Source organism: Capsicum annuum, chromosome 4, assembly GCF_002878395.1.
Source record: "Capsicum annuum cultivar UCD-10X-F1 chromosome 4, UCD10Xv1.1, whole genome shotgun sequence".
In the NCBI taxonomy this organism is placed as follows: domain Eukaryota; kingdom Viridiplantae; phylum Streptophyta; class Magnoliopsida; order Solanales; family Solanaceae; genus Capsicum; species Capsicum annuum.
The window spans coordinates 202,070,021-202,090,105 of NC_061114.1; positions in this window are offsets into that span (position 1 = coordinate 202,070,021).

Consider the following 20,085-nt stretch of genomic DNA (forward strand, 5'->3'; position numbering starts at 1 on the left):
AGTCCTATTGACTATTCTTCTTTTTTTTCAATGAGTGACGGATTTTTATATTTGGATACACTTCCACATTTGAAGCTCATCCAGTTTTTCTGTTTCTCATGTTAATTTCATTGGCCAGATTTGCTAGAATTTCCTTGCTCGCTCCCCTGTGTTTTCTCTTAAACAAGGTCTGAGATGATATATGGCCTTCTCCACCTCCTCCTTCCTGCACAGGTATTCTCCCAAGCACCTACTGTTGTATAATAGTTTCCTCCAGCAATCCATCCATATAAATTTGGAATAGGAGAATTTCTATTGGTTCCATCGTTGTTTGCTACAGTGCGAGGCTTTGGAGGCCTTTCAAGAAATCTATTGCGCCATTAAAACTGATTCAATCACTATTGAATAGTTACACTACCGCCAAAAACTTGAACCCTTCCCCAATCTTGACATAAAAACATGAGCATAGATTATTATTAAATTGTAACAGGGTATCGACACCAGCGTCTTGGAACCCTTCAGCCTTATCAGTTTGCACCTATCAAACTAAACTGTACAATACAGGATCTTGTTTGAAGGATCAATGTCTAATTGGTAAAAATTGCATTCATAAAATCATTGGACTTTATGTGTGTCTGTCACGGTAGACTGATCAATAATACATAACTCCCACGTATGAAAGTGGATCCATTGCATGCACCTTATTCTTCCTACCCTATCAAAGATACTACAATGTTGTTTATTCAGTTGCACACATGTGATGACTATTAAAAAAGAGGTGTGAACAGTCATGACTTTTTTATCTTAACACATTCAAAATAGATGATGAATCAAAATCTCTATTTGCTGAAACTGATGAATCAACTGTTGGAAGAAATCAAAATATCTCCTCCAACATATGGTCCATCTGTTGCAACAGATAATCCATATGTTGCAATAGATTATAAATTTATTGTGATAGACCATTCATTGTTTATTCATCTGCACGCATGTGATAACTATTAAAAAAGGTGGAGTCGTGACTTTTTATCTAACACATTCAAAATAGCTGATGAATCAAATTCTTCATCTGTTGCAACTGATGAATCAGCCATTAGAAAAAATCAAAACATCCCCAACATATGGTCCATCTGTCACAACAGATAATCTATATGTTGCAACAAATAGTAAATCTGTTGCGACAGATGGACGATCTGTTGCAACAACTCAATAAAACGGTCGTTATCAAGTCTTCTCAAAACCATTTTGAAAAAGTGAGAAGTATTAATGTAAATGAAAAAGTCATGACTTTTCACAGAAAATAAAATGCCACTAGTTTGAATGTAATTAATACAATGGAGCTTAACAGACGTGCCTTTTGTCCTTACACATCCAGATTCAATCCTCTATAAATAGATCCCTCCTTAATCTTCATTCTGCTAAACTTTATTTATTTCTTGCATTTTTTCTTTTCGTATGACCTCTTCAATAACTTATCTTCAAAGAGCATATTCCTTTATCATTGAGGTAATTTTTTCTCCGGTGTAAATCTACCAGTTTGTAGTATACGTTGTATTACATTTGTACTCTTTTATTTACATTTGTCAATCCATGCGTGTTATAGATATGATTGATCCTGTTTGGGACATTGTTATTCTGTGCGACACAGCGCGGGAACTTCAGAGGCAGGTTAATGACCTGCAGAGGGAGTTGGTCGCCGTGAGAGCGACGATATTCAGAAATATACAGAGGTTGATGAGGACCCTGCTGCTGCGAGTTGATTGGACGGATGTCATTAATGATAATGATGATGATAATAATAATAAGTAGAATGTGTTTTTTATTTTAGCGCATGTATTTTAGTTTTTCTATATCGGATCTATACCTAATGTATTTTATTTTTTGTTTAATGAAAAATTTATTTTTAATAGACTTTGGCTTTTAAATTCTTATAAAATTTTCATTCTATCTATTTCTTCTTCTAAATATTTTACATGTTAACTTGTCGGCGGTTGGAGGTAAGGAGCAATTTTAAATTCAATAGCAATAGCAATTTTGGCTTTTGAATTCTTTCAACAGATGGACCATGTGTTGGAATAGATTGGTCATTGATTGGGTTTCTGTCAATAGATTATCCATCTATTGCGACAGATTTATCATCTGTTGGAGGAAAATATTCCAGTTTTATAGAACTGTGTTGTGTTCTTCCAGCTAACGTCCATCTTTTTCCACAGATGGGTAATCTGTTGAAAATACTTGTGGTCTGCTGTATTGTTTAACTGTTCATATTTTGCCTCTTTTTATTGATGCACAAGTTATTAAAAAGATATTTTATATATAATAAATGATAACATTACGTTCACAACAATGAGTTAAATATATAAAAGTCTACAACAAACAACTATACAAGTTTCTACAATTACAATGATCATGGTGGATTACGATTCGGGTATGTAGTTCTTTTGTGGCCAGCGCGCTTACATATGAAGCACTTGTTTCTTCTTGATGAAAATGATTCTCCGACTCCACGCCTTCTCTTATATGGCTTTCTTCCTAGTTTGATAGTGCTTGGGTCAATCTATGGGGGAGGTATTAATCTCCCCATAAGCTCTGCAAGAACAACCCAAGATTCTTTGGGAGGCATCGGAGTAATATGTCCACTATATGCTATTTCATATTTTTCCACCGAATAATATTGAGAGACTTTAGATTCATATTTATGACCGCATTGAGCTCAAAGTGCTGCCATAGCATGTGGACAGGGATTTTGTTCAAGTAAAAAACTCTGCACGTATAATATTTTATTTAAAGATCGACCGTGGCAACATTACCATGACTGGTGATACTGAATTTGTAATCTGCTATTTTATGAGGTAATAACCTATTTCCCAAACTGACGTTCATTGATATTATTATTTTGATTTTGATAACAAATCAGGTTCTTTTTTTGGGCACTTGAACTGCACACTCCTTTTGTTAAAAAACTCAATATACTTCTGGCTTATTTTTTCAAACATAGCCTTGATGGGAAATTCTCTTTCATCATCAAACAATGAATTCACCGATTCAGCTATGTTTGATTTCATAATATTATACCTATACAAAAAAATCACTTAGTACGACATCATACTAAACTTATAACTCAAACAAGACATTAAAATCGATAAGAATGTACCTATTTGCCGGACAGAATTTTTGGGTCCATCTCTCAAAATTGACACGTACGAGAAATTCTGCTACCTTGGGATTTATATTCGTTATTTGATTTAAATAGTCTAAAAAATCCTCTCTACTATATGTTTTAGCTGCTTTATAAAAAAAATTCACAACCCTTTCGTTGTGATGGTCCGAATGTTCTCTCCAAGATGCCTGATGCAACAACCAAAGTAAGCTGAAGTGAAAAAATGTGAACCCATCTTTGGAATACTTACATGCCTATCTGATACAAAACACAACTCTTCCGTATCTTCGACGCAGCTACGCAGTTGTTCAAAAAAAATCCATAAGAGGCATCACATTCCTTGTTCGCTACATAAAAATCGACAGGAAAGATGTGATTCTCTGCATCCTGTGCCACCGCTGCTAGCAGATCTCCATTATTCTTGCTCCTCAAGAAGGTACCATCAACGGCTATACCTTTTCTCAAATGTTGAAAATCTTGAATCCAAGCACCATAGGATACAAAAAAGTACTTGAACCTTCCGTTTTCATCAAGATACAATGATGTCTTACTTCCAGAATTTGTGGACTCAATCATGTAACGGTAGGCATCCAGGACTGCATACCCATGCTCCAGTGTCCCCCTAACTAAGTCCTTGGCAATATCCATGGTCGTATATATCTTTCAATAACTGACCAGGACACCCAATTCTGTAAGGAGTTGATTGGTCATAACCCTTGTTGAAGGGCCTTTGCCATCGGGGAAACTACTCCTGAAATATTCACCGAGGAACTTTGCCGTGGCGTGAGGATTTTGGCCCGAGATGTGCTACGAACCACATGTGTGATGTTTTGCATATTTATGAATGACGAATCTATCAAAACTTGCATACTTCCCCACTCTCAACCACCATTTGCAGTTTGAATTAGCACATTTAAAGTAAAAGACACTGCTTGAATTAATCACCTTCTTTATTCTAAAATCTTTTTTCAAGCAAGAAATAAACAAAGTGCTAGATAGTTCATTCTTGTCCTTACATTCCAATAAAAAAGCCAGTCCCATCAGCTTAAAGATTTCTAAACTGTGTCAATTGAAAAGAAATGCACATCGTATTGGTCGCATTAACGGGCGTAGGTGTTTGATCATCATCTGGACTATTCATGTCTAGATCATCCAACATATCATCAAAGATGTCTTGTTGTTCTTTTTCTTCTACGTTCTGGTTCTCATTCTCTCTCGTCTTTCAACCACGTACATCCTTAACGTCGGCCTGGATGAATCTCTAAGATAAGTATGCAATCGAACCAGATTGATTATCTTGAAAGGCAGTACCCTCTGAATTTCAAAGAATCTGTGCATGTAATTGATTATGAGTTCTTCCGATTGACAATTCAGTCCACAATAACCAATGATTAATTTCACAAATCATCATATGAAACATCATGTTGGACTGTCATAGCTATCGTCTCTAGCATTTCACCCTTGTTCCAATGTCATCCATATCGATTGCTCTTCTCGATCCATTGACCATGACAATCCACCCCTATTGTTATTGATCTCTCCATTAGTGGTACCTAAATAAAGTCATTTATTAAAAAAAGTTGATAGTGATTTCATAGTGCCGTAAATGAATTCCAACAGATGTGTAATCTGCCACAACAGATTACTTACCTGTTAGGATTCATGTTATGCTCCTTAAGCTGATTTCAACAGACGAGTCATCTGTTGTAACAGGTGAATCATATGTAGCAAAGACTATATATCTGTTGGGATTGATGTTACAGTATTGAGGCACCTTTGAAGCTGGTTCTAACAGATGAGTGACATGTTCCAATAGATAATTAACCTGTTGCAACAGATGACTTACCTGTTGCAATAGACTACGATATGTTGGAATCGAGGTCAGGTTCTATCACAACAGGTTACTAATATGTTGCAACAGATATTTACCGTCTGTTGGAATAGAGTTCGAGATCTTTTGCAACAGATATTACCCTGTTGCAACAGATAACATGTCTGTTGGAATCGAGTTCAGGTTTTATTGCAATAGGTTAATAATTTGTTACAACAGATATTTATCATGTTGCGCTAGATAACTAATTTGTTTAAACAGATAAATTATTTGTTGCAACAGATAACCCATCTGTTCAATTCATGTTACGGCCTATAGAACCATAAACATGAATCCAACATATCAGTCTTCCATTAAAATAGATATCTCATCTATCGCAACAGATAATTTATCTATTTAAATAGATGGATCTTATGTTGGATTCATGATTGGGTTATATCCATTGTTGAAAAAACAGCACAATAGCAGTTACCCAGATGAAAAATTTAACTAAAAATCATATTTGACTTACCAAAGTCTCCTATGAAGTAATGCCAAAGTGGAAAGTGATGTACGAAATAAAATTTAACCTAAGAAATTGGTCAAATAGCAACAGTAGCGGTGACAACAACGACAATGGTCAACAAGAAAAAGATGAAGACGATAATGAAGCAGAAGATGATGATAATGAAGCAGAAGATGATGAATAAAGGAGCAGCAACAATGAACAACAAAATCACTAAGAGAGAGAAAACAATAATGGATGAGAAGAGAGAGAAAAGCGTCTTTTTTCCTTCCATTTTCCGTTTTATTAGGTAAACATTTGGATCAAAGTATAAATTTAAAAACTTGTGGGCTATTATCAAACTTTCTTAATCCATAATAAAGTAATTGTCACCTTCACTCAATTAGTAAGAGTTGTGTCACCTACACCTCATTTTAAAACTCTTTTATTACCTACAGCCCAAAGCCCCAAGTAACTTTCAAGATAATAGTGATTTGATAATGTAACATAGAATGGGCTATATTTTGTAATATAACATTACTAATTGCAATTTATTTTATAATTTTTCCAAAATGTATTGCAACATGAACGAGCTCATTATATATATTATTGAAATTTCTGATATATTGCTCATAAGAATTTAAAAAATAAACCAAAGATTACAAAACCAAATTCAATTGTGATCATTTAGTAAATCAAACTCCACATACATGAGAGAAAAAAATAATGAATTTCTTTTTCATTAAATAAACTTGTACCTAATAATTAGAACGCCGTGATCATATTAGTGAATCCACCACTAGAAAAAGACGATGACTTTTTCGATGGGAGAAAAAAAAATTCCTTGTAAATGAATTTGGAATCTAACTCGACTAAAAAATCAAATCACTAATTAAGTGAATATTGTCCATGACGAGATAACAATTTATTTTCTCCATCAAGCTGAGACTCTCTGGAATCTGAGCTGGGAGCTGTGACGGAATGTGCTTTCTTGAACATCTTAGTGAACCAACCACCAAAAGAAGCCTTTTTCAAGTGATTACAAGTTTCAGCCCTTTTAACTTCTTCCTTCTCCAAATTCTTCATCTTCTCCTTGTGAATTTTTTTCATGGCATAAGCCTCAGCAAGATAGGCACTAGGTGTTGACATGCTTGATATGCATATATTTTTTCAATAAAAATTCTGAAGCAACAATTTAATATGGGTGTGGAGATATTGATATTGGTTTATCAATGTTGTTATGGTATTTATAGGCACAAAAAGGAATGAAGTAAGAAATTTCATGGCATTAAGTGCATTACTCATTTGATTTGAAAATTTTTATGGTGGAAGAGGTCCACCACGTCATAGTGTGGTGTCCGTTAATTGACACTTGGTGTGGTAGACCCCACCTATTTATTATTACTTCCCTTCACCTATATTTACTATCATTCTCTCTCTTTCCACCTTATTTTTAAAAGAGAAAATGGTCAATTACCCCCTCCAACCTTTAGTCAAATTCCCAACTACACACTCAACCTTTACTAGAGTCCCATTACCCTCCTAAACATTTTTTTACTGTATTTTATACCCCTCCCATTGCTGACCTGTCATGGGAGGTAAGAATACCCCCAATATGCGCGTGAGTTAAAGTATTAACCCTTTAAAATTATTATTTTAAGTGCCACGTGCATAATACACGTCATTATAACTTTTAATTATTAATATTGTTGTCTTCTCCAATTAATAAAAGACCCCAAGTAATCCTTCATCTCCAAGACTCCAAACGCCAAATCTCATCTCCAAACGCCAAATTAAATTTCACCTTGAATCGAACATCACAATGAACAAATCCGGCTCTTGTCTACACCTATTTCTGTTATTTAATAACCCACGCCTAAATCCACGAAATCAAGAACAAACTGTATCAAATTTCACACGCGAATAGGTCTGTTCTATTCGTTTTTCGGTGGATTTCGACAGAACTGGTGGATTTATAGCGAAATGGGTTTGTTTCATGCATTTTCGTCGCTAATTTGGTGTTTTCAATTGTTTTCTGATGGGATTTGATCAAAAAATGAGAAAAATAAGTTGGTAATTTGGATTTAAAAGGTGATTTCGTCGGAGTTATTCCGGCAAAATTTCACTGGAGTTATTCCGGCGAAAGTTAACAGGTCAGGGAGGAGTCAGCCAAAAGTACTTTGACAACACGTAACTACAAATTGGCCTATAAATTTTTTGATCACCTTATGTTATTGGTCTTATTTTGCTTTGACAATTCAGCATCAGTTGTTTGCCTTCTTCTAGATAAGTCTTCAAAAGTAACCCAATTTGGCACAACTGATAATGACTTTTTTGTGTTTTTTATTTGGAGCTCAATATTCACATTGAAATTTAATTGATTAAATTTGGTTTTAAGCATTATAAACATCCTCACTTTTGGGAAAAAGAAGCTATTTTTTTCCCGATAGACCTCTCCTCTCTGTTTTCCCTCTTTCTTTCTCTGTTTCTCCCATCTTTCGCATTTGGATATGTAGTAGTCTGTGTATTGTGTGTGTTTTTCTGTATGTTGTGTTGTAGATATGTTGTGTTGTGATAGTGAGTGGGTGTATAGAGAGCTGAGAGATGTGTCATTTGTGTGTTATCCATGGAAATTGTCTATTTCGTTTTAGGAGGAAGTGAAAAAGTAGGAGGGGACCTAGGCGCGTGTATACACGCATGTGTTATTATTTGGTTTATATTGACAGCTCAGCAATGGGAGGGGTATAAAATACAGTAAAAAAATGTTTAGGGGGTAATGGGACTCTAGTAAAGGTTGAGTGTGTAGTTGGGATTTTGACTAAAGATTGGAGGGGTAATTGACCATTTTCTCTTTTTTAAAAAAAACTTCTCCACTTTATTATTTTTATTAATTTCTCAAGATTTTTTTTTAATTTACTTCCTCAATTTTTAAATAATCGTCATTATTTCGTGTGCAATTTAAAAAAAATATATTAATTACATTCTAAATTTCTCAAGTATTTCTCTCTTTTTTGTATTATATTGATATCTCTCCATATTTATGATTAAGAATAAAAATGAAAAAAAAAAAGAGTAAATATGGGTGTGTTCGATATGAAGAAAAATGTTTTCTTAAAAGTATTTTTCTATTTTCTCTTGTTCGTTTGACTAAAAAGTTTGAAAAATATTTTTCCTAACAAAAAAAATTCTTCAAACTAAGAAAAATGACCTCCTTAATCAAAGTATGAAAAATAAGTTGTAATATTCCTATAATTATCAGAATTAATCGACCGCACCCAAAATAAAAAAATCCCACCCACCACCTACCATCCCACCTCCATTTTTTTTAAATTTAATTTTTTTCTTACCTCGCACTCTATCATCTGACTCACGTCCCCCTATCAGATCCCCCCACACCCACCCTTCGCCAATTTTTATTTTTCATTTTTAAGAAAAAGTTTTAGAGTTTTTTTTTTATTAATTTTTAAATTTTTTTCTAGAATTTTTTTTAAAAACCCTGTGTCTCGATTATATTAAATAGAAAGTATTAAAAAATATATATTTTTAGCAAGGACGATAACTAATTAAGAACGAGTAATTATGTCTTGATTTTATTAAATACCAAGTATTAAGAAATATTTATTTTTACAAAGGAAGACAACTAATTAGGAACTTACGGGGAGTAATAAAACTAAAAACGTTGGGACAACAACTAATCGATTTTCATAATTACCTAAACCTTCATTACTTAATATAAATTAGTCGTGACATAGATAAACTAAAAAGTTAATCTATATCAAAAGTGAACGTAGTAAACAACAAAGAGAAGTTATATTTTTCCTTAACAACAAACAACAAAAACATAGTCAAGAACAAATTTTTCTTAATACTTGTTATTTAGTAAAATTAAGATATAATTATTTATTTATTTTTATTTTTAGCCTTAGTCATAAATATAGAGAGATATCAATATAGTATAAAAAAGAGAGAAATACTTGAGAAATTTAGGTTTTGTTTGGCCATGAAAATCACAATTTTTCGGAGTTGGAGTTGTGTTTGGACATAAATATATATTAAAGTTGTTTTTAAAATTTTGTGAGAGAAGTATGAGAGAAAAAAGTAAAAGCAACTAAAGCTTGTTTTCACTTTTTTAAATACAATTTCGAAATTATATTTGAAATTTTCATGGTCAAACGCATCTTGTTTTTATTTTTTTCACTAAATTAAAATAATTTTTCAAAAAAAGAAAATATTTTTTATGACCAAACGGCTACTTAAAATGTAATTAATATTTTTAAAAAAAATTAAGCACAAAGATAATGACGATTATTAAAAATTGAGGAAGTAAATTAAAGAAAACTTAAGAAATTAATAAAACAATAAAGTGGAGAAAATTTAAGAAAATAAGGAGGAAAGTGAGAGAATGATGGTAAATATGGGTTGAGGGAAGTATACAATAATAAATGAGTGGAGTCCACCACGTCAGTGTCAAATAATGAAGACTTAAGTTAGTGATAGTCCCTTAAATTTGTCCCGAAAATTCACTTGGACCCCTTAACTAAGGTTTGTATCTATCAGGTTCTTAAGCCCCGAATTTTGATTAAATCAGACTTTTTTTGTCAATCAACTAAAAAGATTAAATGCGTGTCATGCACTTTCGATGACATGACAATTTAACGAATTAAACAGTGACACATGTCATGTGGGTCCAAAAAAATATTTTAAAATATATTATAGCAACATAAAAAAAATTATTTTAAAATTAATTTAAAATGACAACCCTTTGTCTTCTTTGCCGTCTTGTTCACCTCAAAATAATGTTGCTCTGCCATGCTTAAGTGTCTCTCTAAGTGAAAGACATGATGCCAAAGGATTACTAGAGACATTGCTAACTTTGGGCCAAGAGTTCGAAATTTAATCACACATTATACCAGTGAATTTCTACCTCATGCAATGTCTCAAACTTCTTTGCTGTCTTCTTCCCCAATTCTTCACTTCCGACCATCAAACTCAAAAATAAAATCTAATGTCGTTGTTATTTTGGCCGGAAAAGCACCAATTAAGCCAAGTTCATCGATCAAAGCAGAAAAAAATTATAAAAATTGTCTGATAATGATTTATATTAAGGTTGTTATTTTTTTCGGTGACACACCATTTTTCCAATGACACGCCATGTCGTTCAGTGGTAAAGTAAGAAGGAACATTGGAATCACTAATCAATAAAAACAAAGCTCGTGATTAGAGCAACTTCCAATGAACAAAACAAATTCAAAAAGAAAGAGAAAATTGAAAAAAAAAACAAGAAGAATTAAAATGAGGAAGAAGATAGAAGTAAGAACAGAGAAAAGATAAGAATGCCATGAAAGAATTTTATTTTTTTAAAAATATATTTTTATGTTTGGCTTTATTATTTTGTTGACGTGTCACTTTTTAGTTGGCTTTGTAAATCAATTTTTTTTGGGTTCACGTGCGTCTGGAATGTGTAATGTAATTATGGTGTCATGTCAGCAAAAATGTCTAATTGAATTAAAATTTGGGTGGGTTAGGGGCTTGATAGATACAGGCCTTAGTTGAGGGGTCTAAGTGAATTTTCATGATAAATTTAAGAATTTATCGATGACTTAAGCCAATAATGAACACCCTCGTACAACTATTATGATGTGGTGGACCTCTTCCACCATAAAATTTTTCATTTGATTTGGCTGTTCTTGTTGAATGCTTTGGTATATATTATGTTGACTAGCTTGGAGCCAAAGTAACTTGACTAATTAGAGGTTTCTTGTGGCCAACGTGAACAGGAAATATTTACTCATATAGTCTTGGAACTTTTCTTCAATTTAATTTTAGCCAAACATCCGCCAGTAGATAATAGTATTGGACAATGACAGTACATTAGGTCCCATTGATATGCTCTTTCCTCTAAGTCCCATCGACTGGTGGGAGTTAGTACTGGATAATTAGAGTAGTTTCTTGTGGATTTTTGGCAAATTAAGGTGTACATTGTACCAATTTATTATTTTGTTAGATAAAAGTTTATATTACTTATTTGAGCTTGCTTACATTGTTGGTCTTAATTTTCTTTTTTTTTTTTACAACAGCTGTAATGAACTACTTCATAGTTAGCATAAAATTAAATCAATATGATTATTGCATTGTTCAAATATGAAAGATATAATTCTTCTACCAAAACACAAATTTAGATTTAAAATATATGAGATGTAGTTAATAAAGAGTTTATTGTAAAACTCTACATTAAAATTAAAAAACATACCATTAATTAGGTATATGTGAATTGATTAATTTATGAAAGGGAAAAAGACACACTATAGCACTTTTTGAAACAAATAGGCTAAGTTTTATATCTTTTCAAAAAGTGACCAGTCGGGTATACAATTTTCACTTTATAGTCGTTTCCTAATTTGGGTCATTTTGACCCACATAGTTCAGATACAGTCCATATACAATATTGATATAGTCCATCTACAATACAGATACAGTTGTCAACTTGGGTCATTCGACCCTTTTAAAAGTATTTCAGTTTTTTTTCCTATAAATTTTTTTAACTGAAAAAATATCCTGCTTTTTTTATTATTTAAAAATAATAATTAAATATAATTATATAAAAACAATGTAATTGTTATATTGAATATTTATCTATATAAGATATATGTATAGCAATTGTATAGTTCGATCAAATATGTATGTATGTATGTATATATATATATATATATATATATATATATATATAGTGTATAAAAATTATATAATTGTGTAAAAAAAAGTACAATTATTGTATAAAATGTGTAAAAAAAAAGTACAATTATTGTATAAATTGTGCATCGAAACTATATAATTTTTATATAGAATATTTATATGTATAAGATATGTATAGAAACTAAGGGTGTCAAGTAGGCTGGGCTGACCAGGCCCTACCCGGCCCGAACCGTCCCACCTAAAGAAATCGGCCCGGTAAGCCCAAGGGCTTTAGGGTACCGGGTACCGGGCCAATTTTTTTTTTATTTGGGCCCGGTTAACCCGGCCCGGACCAAGCTCAGTCCAGGCCCGCCGATTAACCAACCCAGCCCAGCCCAGATTAATATATATATTTTTTTTAATTTTGGATTTTGGGTCAAACTAGTCGTTGGCCCAACGGCTATATAGCCGTTTTTGGTCCAAACGGCTAGTTTGGGCCCATTGATTAAAAATAAAAATATTTTTACTTTTAAAATAATTTTTTAATCCTAAAAAAAACTCTATAAATACCCTACACTTCCAAATCATTTTTCACACAATTTTTCACTCTCCCAAATCTCATTCTCTCTCAAATATCAATTCTCAATTCTCAATTCTCAAATATTCAATATATTTAATTTCCTAAAGTGCTCAATTTAATTTTTTAATTTTGCGTTTACAAAGTACGAGTGGAAGTTTCTAAAGTCGCAACCTTCGGATACTTTCAAAATTTGGTATTGTCGTTCCATCTCTTACGTTTAATTTTTATTTATTGTATTAATTGTTGAATATTTAATTTTATTATATTTGTGTATTTTGAATTTTTTTAGTTTAATTTAATTTATATTATGGATAAATTAAGAAACCTCGCTACTAAAGGTGTTAAAAAATTTTGTTCCAGAAGCGGTAGTGGTAGTAAAAAGTGAATTACTAGCGGTAGAGGTACTTTAAGTAGTAGATATACCCGTGTGTCTTCACCTCCGATACCGCTTGGTACATCTTTTGAGGAAGAAATAGGTTTAAGTGCTCACGATATGGATTATGTAGAAACTCAGGAAAATTACGGTATAAAAGAAAAAAATGAAGTAGATGCGGTTAATTTAGACGAAGATGATGAAAATATTGGTGAGACACCCACTGTAGGAAATGCTAACGTTAGATCTGAATCGGTTAATCTCCCTTCCCGTCTTCCCCGTGCCCCAAGACCTTGTAAAACAACTAGTGTTGCATGGTAATTTCTGGAACGTATATCAGATACTAAGGTGCAATGCAATATTTGTCAACAAATATATAAGCATAAAACCGGAGGCAAGCAAGGGGGTACAGGTATGTTAATGAGACATATAGGTGATGCTCAAGAAAGAGAGTTAAAAATTGCATGAGGTGGTGGGGATGTTTGCGGAGCCAACGCAAACTAGAATGGACCTAACAACCGATCAGGTAACGAAGAAGTATAATAAATTGAGGGACCGAGAAAAAATAGCTAAAATAGTAGCTGTGGGTTGTTTGCCTTTTAGTTTTCCTTCTTCTGATGTCTTTATTCATTATATTCAAGCAATTTATAATCCTATGTTTAATGGTATTCCTAGAAGTACTTGTAGGGCCGATATTTTTAGACTTCATTCATAATATTATTTTTATTTATCAACATTGTTAAAAAACATTCAATGTAGATTGTCCCTAACTTCTGATCTTGGTCGTGCTGTAAATAAAAATGATTATTTAACCGTTACTTGTCACTGGATGGATAGTAATTTTGTGATGCAAAAACGTATTCTTGTTTTTTTATATGATGAAGATCATAAACATACTGGAGATTTTATTGCTGATTATATCATTAAAGTTGTCGGATTTTATGGTATCGAAAATAAAATTTTATGTATTGCTTTTGATAATGCTTCTAACAACAAGACTGCTATAAAAAAATTAAAATCTAAGCTATCTTCGCCGTTGGTTGAAATTTTTCATATTAAGTGTGCATGTCATATATCTAATTTAATTGTAAAAGATGGTCTTGAATTTTTTGAGCTTTATATTGAAAAAATTCGTCTTGCTGTTGGTTTTATTCAAGGAAATAATCGTAGATCGAGAATTAGAGAATTTAAAGTTAAATGTCAAGAAAATGGACTTACACCGATATTGATGCCTAAGGAAATTGATATTAGATGAAATTCTACGTATGATTTTTTAAAAAATTGTTATAAATATAGAGTTCCTATTACACTAGCCTTTAACCAACATTGCGGTTCATTTGCTGATTGTGCTGATTGCATGCTACATGATTCTGATTGGGTTGTAATTAATGATCTTGTTAAGTTTTTAGAAAAATTTTATGTAGCTACAGTTGAATTTTCCGGTGCTTATTATCTTACTATTTGTAATATTTTGGGATATATAGCCGATATTTTTGGTTTACTCAAAGAATATAAAAATAAAGAAGGTTATAAAGAAGTTGTTGGTGTCATGTTTACTAAATTTAAAATATATTTTTTCCCGATTCCTCCTATTTACTTGGTTGGTGCTATGCTAAATCCGTGCATGAAATATAATACTATGTGCCACTTTAGTACTATTATTTATGCTAACTTAGAAATAAATACTAATAATGATTCTGAACAAGTACCACCTGATTTGTGGATGGCTATGAGTGATGCGAATGAATACATAGAAAATTTATATAATCACTATGCTGATTTATTTGATTTAGCTGTACCTACAAATATCACTCCAACAGTCGCTCCTCATCCTTTCGAGGAGCCATCATCTTCTAAAAGGCCGGCACATAGTAGTTTTCCTGATTTATTTATGATTTACCTTGTTGGAACAGTGTTGATGAGAGAGCTTACACATTAATTTATCAGGAAGAGGTGAAATATTGTCTTCTATCGCCGCTAGAGGATCGCAGACGACGGATCAATATGTTGGATTGGTGGAGGAGTAATGAAACACAATATCCTGTGCTTTCAAGATTAGCTAGAGATATCTTGAATGTTCCAATGTTAACCGTTGCATCAGAGAGCGCCTTTAGTCAGGGACGACAACAGTTTGGAGACAACCGACACTCGTTGGGAAGCAATGCAATGAATGTTCTAGTTTGTCTCAGAGATTGGATTAGAGCGGAAAGAAGAAATCAAGGAATGGAACCGGAGCCGAACGACGAGCTGAAACATGAAGAAATTTTGTTTTCACAGGAGAACTCAACAGAATCAAGTCCAATGCATGGTTTTGCCCCCATTGACTTCGACTATTCTATGCAAGTTCCCGTTAATATTAACATGAATAAGTTGGAAAAAATGATGCATAATTTGTAGATTTTTCATTCATGTAAATTATAAATTTTGGATCATTTCACAATTAATAAAATTCCCCAAATTCATTCACTCCTTAGTCCTTACTTTATAATTTTTTTCATTTAATGATTTAAATTGAATTTCTAGTTTAAATTAAAAACTTTTAATATATTATTAATTTACTACCAAGTATTATTAATTTATTATATTAAGTTGCATATGTTTTGTATATTTGTGTATATATTTTCTATAAATGTGTATATTTAACGCATACATGTGTATATGTTTTATAAATTAGTATATAACTATATATATTGTAGTACATTTTATTTAAAGTAGTACATATACATTGAATTGTGCGTATACATGTGTATATATCTTCAATAGATGTGTATATTTAACGTATACATGTGTATATATTTTATAAATTAGTATATAACTATATATATATGTGTGTGTGTGTGTATATATATATCTGTATATATATATATATATTGTAATGTATATATATTGTAGTATATTTTATTTAAAGTATTACATATATATTGAATGGTGCGTATATGTGTGTATATATCTTCTATAGACGTGTGTATTTTACGTATACATGTGTATATGTTTTATAAATTAGTATATAACTCTCTCTCTCTCTCTCTCTCTCTCTCTATATATATATATATATATATATATATATATATATTGTAATGTATATATATTGTAGTATATTTTATTTTAAGTAGTACATGTATATTGAATGATGCGTATATATATGTATATATCTTCTATAGACGTGTATATTTAACGTATACATGTGTATATATTTTATAAATTAGTATATAACTATATATATAAATGTTGTAATGTATATATATTGTAGTATATTTTAGAGAAAAGACATCATTTCCCCCCGAACTTGTCGTCACAACTCACTTTAGACCTTTAACTTAACATACATTTATTTACCCTCCTTAACATCTTTAAAGTGTATTAGTTTAACTCTTAAAGATGTAATACCACTCTCACAACGGAGAGTGCGTTACACGCGCCCACACGTCAGCGCCACATCACTGCCATTTCAGAGCCACGTAAATATTTTTTTTAATTTATATATATATATTTAAAAAAAATAAAAAAACACCCCATTTGCTTTCTTCTTCAGCCACCCCTGCCCCTCCTCCCCCTCCCCTCTTGCCCCTTGCCCCTTGACCTACTCCATCAAATCCATCCAACCCCACCTCTATCCCTTCAAACACCGCCCCTCCCCCCCTCCATCACGACGTCGGTATTTCTTTCTACTGCTGTCAAATAAATTCGTTCATCCCCATCCCTGCAAACACTACCTCCCCAGCCCCTTTTTTCTTTCTCTCCTCTGTAAATTTGCAGAGATTTTCTAGCAAATTGGCACTACTTCTCAAACAAATTCATCACACACTATTGTTCAGAATTTTCCCCCGCAAATACAAAACGCAGATACTATTGAAGCCACCCACATTATTCTAGTAAATTCTCTACTACCAAATCTCCTTAAGATATGAAAATTTTTTCACTTTAACTATTTAAGAATTCCAGATTCACTTCAAATCAACTACAAGGTCTAGAAACCAATGAGATTTTAAAGGTTATTTACTTTTGTTCATTGCAAATTCAACATAAAATCACCTGCAAAATGTCGCCGACCCCGCCCCTTTCTTTCTTTCTCATACTCCATTAAAAAAATTCATCCACCCCTGCAAACACCTAAAAAAAAGTTTAAGTAATATTCTTTCAAAAATTCAAAATGAATCAAACTCAATATAATCAAGTTAAAAATCGCAACATTTGGTTGAAACATTTCATCAAACATCTTGAAATCATCTCTAAAATGACCTTTTCGACTTCAAGGACTGATCTTTCTCAGGTTTTTCTCCAAATTATAAGAAAAATTTTTTATGGTAGTCTAAAGTAATTGCTGCCAATTCATCCATATTTCGTAAGTGAAAAGAGGACTGAGTTAGGGATGGCTAATGGATCAGTAGGGAATGTGAATTACAAGTGAAGATTGTTTTTATTGCTGGTTTGGACTTGTTGAAAGAAATGAGAGTAACAATCCAATTCTTGAAGAAGAAATTTGTGATTTTATATATATATATATATATATATATATATTTAAAAAGTGGGACCATTTTTCTTTTTTCAAATAAATACACATTTTAAAAAAAAAAAAATTCACGTCAGCTTTAAGGGGATATTAATTCATTTTAAAGATGTTAAGGGGGGTAAATAAATGTGTGTTAAGTTAAAGGTCTAAAGTGAGTTGTACCGACAAGTTCAGGGGGGAAATGATGTCTTTTCTCTATATTTTATTTAAACTTTAAAGTAGTACATATATATTGAATGGTGCGTATATATGTGTAATTGTGTATATGTGTATATATTTTTTAAATTCTAATGTAGTATATACTATATATATAGTGTATATATATTGTTTAACTTATTTATAATGTATATAGGTGGGTATATATAATGTATATTGAAAAAAAAGTTTTCTTTTATATTTTGACCGGGTTTGACCAATTTTTTAATCGGGTTTAGGTGGTTTTGACCGGGTTGGGTTAAGTGGGCCGGGTTAGGGTTGTTTTTATAAATTTTACTGTTGAGCCCGGACTGGCCCGGCCTACTTAACCCCAACCCGGGCCCGACCCGACCCACTTAACAGCCTTAATAGAAACTATATAGATGGTGTGTAGAAACCGCATAGAACAAGCCAGCAAATTGAAATGGCTAGAAAGTGAAATTTAAATTTCATGGTCATTTTAGTGAAAATAGTTTAATTTGAAGTCTCATTTCTGTCCTTTCCCCATGAAAGTGACCTTTTAGTATCGAAATAGAGTGAATTAAGATGTACGCAATGCAGTAGTAACTTTCTTTACAGGAGAACATATATTCCTAGATTCTTTTTGCGCACTTGTTTAGTCATGTTTTCGAATGCTTAGAATATCTCCATTAATAGAATCTTATCAGTATTTGTATAAATGAGTATGATCCTTCTCTCACGTCATCTTTAGCAACCAGTCAGGATTCTTCAAAAGTACAGTCATCAGTCATGTTAGAAAACAGGTTGCTAGCAAAGGAGATATTGAATGACATAAGAAATCCATATCCAACAAGATATGAATTTAAATGAAATTCGCTTGGTTTAAGATAAATAAATGAAAAATTTTCATAATAGCACAACTTAAGATATCAAAATTACTAAAAATTTCTTCAATTTTAAATATTACAGAAATCTTTATTTTTTTTTTTCACTATTTCAATTAAAAGCTAAAGATACATCCTAAACATCCCCATTTTTGTCGGATGCAAATTACAAAATTGAAGGGGCAATTACCTCCTCCATCAACACCATTTATCAAGGTGCGATTTCTTGTCATTTTAATCTCAATTTCTTTACAATTTTAAAAAGAGTTCGCCCCCCCCCCCCCCCCCCCCCCCAACTCCAATTTCTTCTTCACTATCATTTTATCAACTTCAATAGCTTAGTTAAAATCTCAAATTAATTTTCATTTTAATTTTTTTTAAGTTTTTTCCGTTAACATTGTTGAATAAAGGCTTTAATATATAGAAATTACAACCTTTATCTCTTCTATTAACATAATGAATTTAGATACCGGACCATCTTTTAGTATTGAAAATCTTTAAACAAAATAAAGATATTGATAATTTTATGTTTGGTGTATTTGACAAAGACTCTGATGATTTTCAAGAAAATAGGTCCAAACAGCGAAAAAATTCCGTTGTTATGCAGAAATTGCATGATAAAATGACAAAGAAGGTTAAGAAGAAAGAAGCGGTTATTTCTAAAAATAGTGGATGTACCAGTTCCAGAGGAGTAGTTCGTAAAAGAAGAAGGCTAATTGTTGAAGTTACAAGTAGAGACACACTTCATAAGGTATTGCATGTGTTTTATTAGGCCAAGATACTTGTTTATGTTAACCTGATACTTTTTAAAAAATTGTATCTCTATTTATGTAACTAGTAAATTATATGTATCTCTTGTTTCTAGTTCTTTGTATGTTAGTTATTTACGAGAGATACATATTGTAAATGCAAGAGATACATGTTTTGTTGAACGATATAGTATGTATCTCTTATTTTAAGTTGTTAAATATGTACTTGATAAGTAGAAACTTGTATCTTTCTTAAGATTATGTATCTTTTACAAGAGTTACAGTGTAGTATTATGTGTTTCGTTATTTATGTTGAATTATGTTTCTCATTCAAAATTAACTATTTTTATGTATGTCCCTTTTTCAGGATATTAGTTATGTTATAAAGGATATTCCACCACTTCCTTTGAGATTTGGAAGCTCTTGTAATTTAAAATTTAAAGATGCATTAAAGTGGTTATCGGACAAGAAGTAATTGACTTGTTTGTTGTGATGATTTTTGGGTGTTATCTCAATATCCTACTGTTCAATTACATTGGACAAATGACAAAGTATTTACTTATGCTTGAGATCGAGCAAAACAATCAAGACGAGATGCATGTCATCGTCAAGGGCAACATTCTTAAATTTTTCATCTTTGAATTTGCCTTAATCACTGGTTTGAAATGCATCGGTAATATCAAAGATTTATTATACAACGATTCATC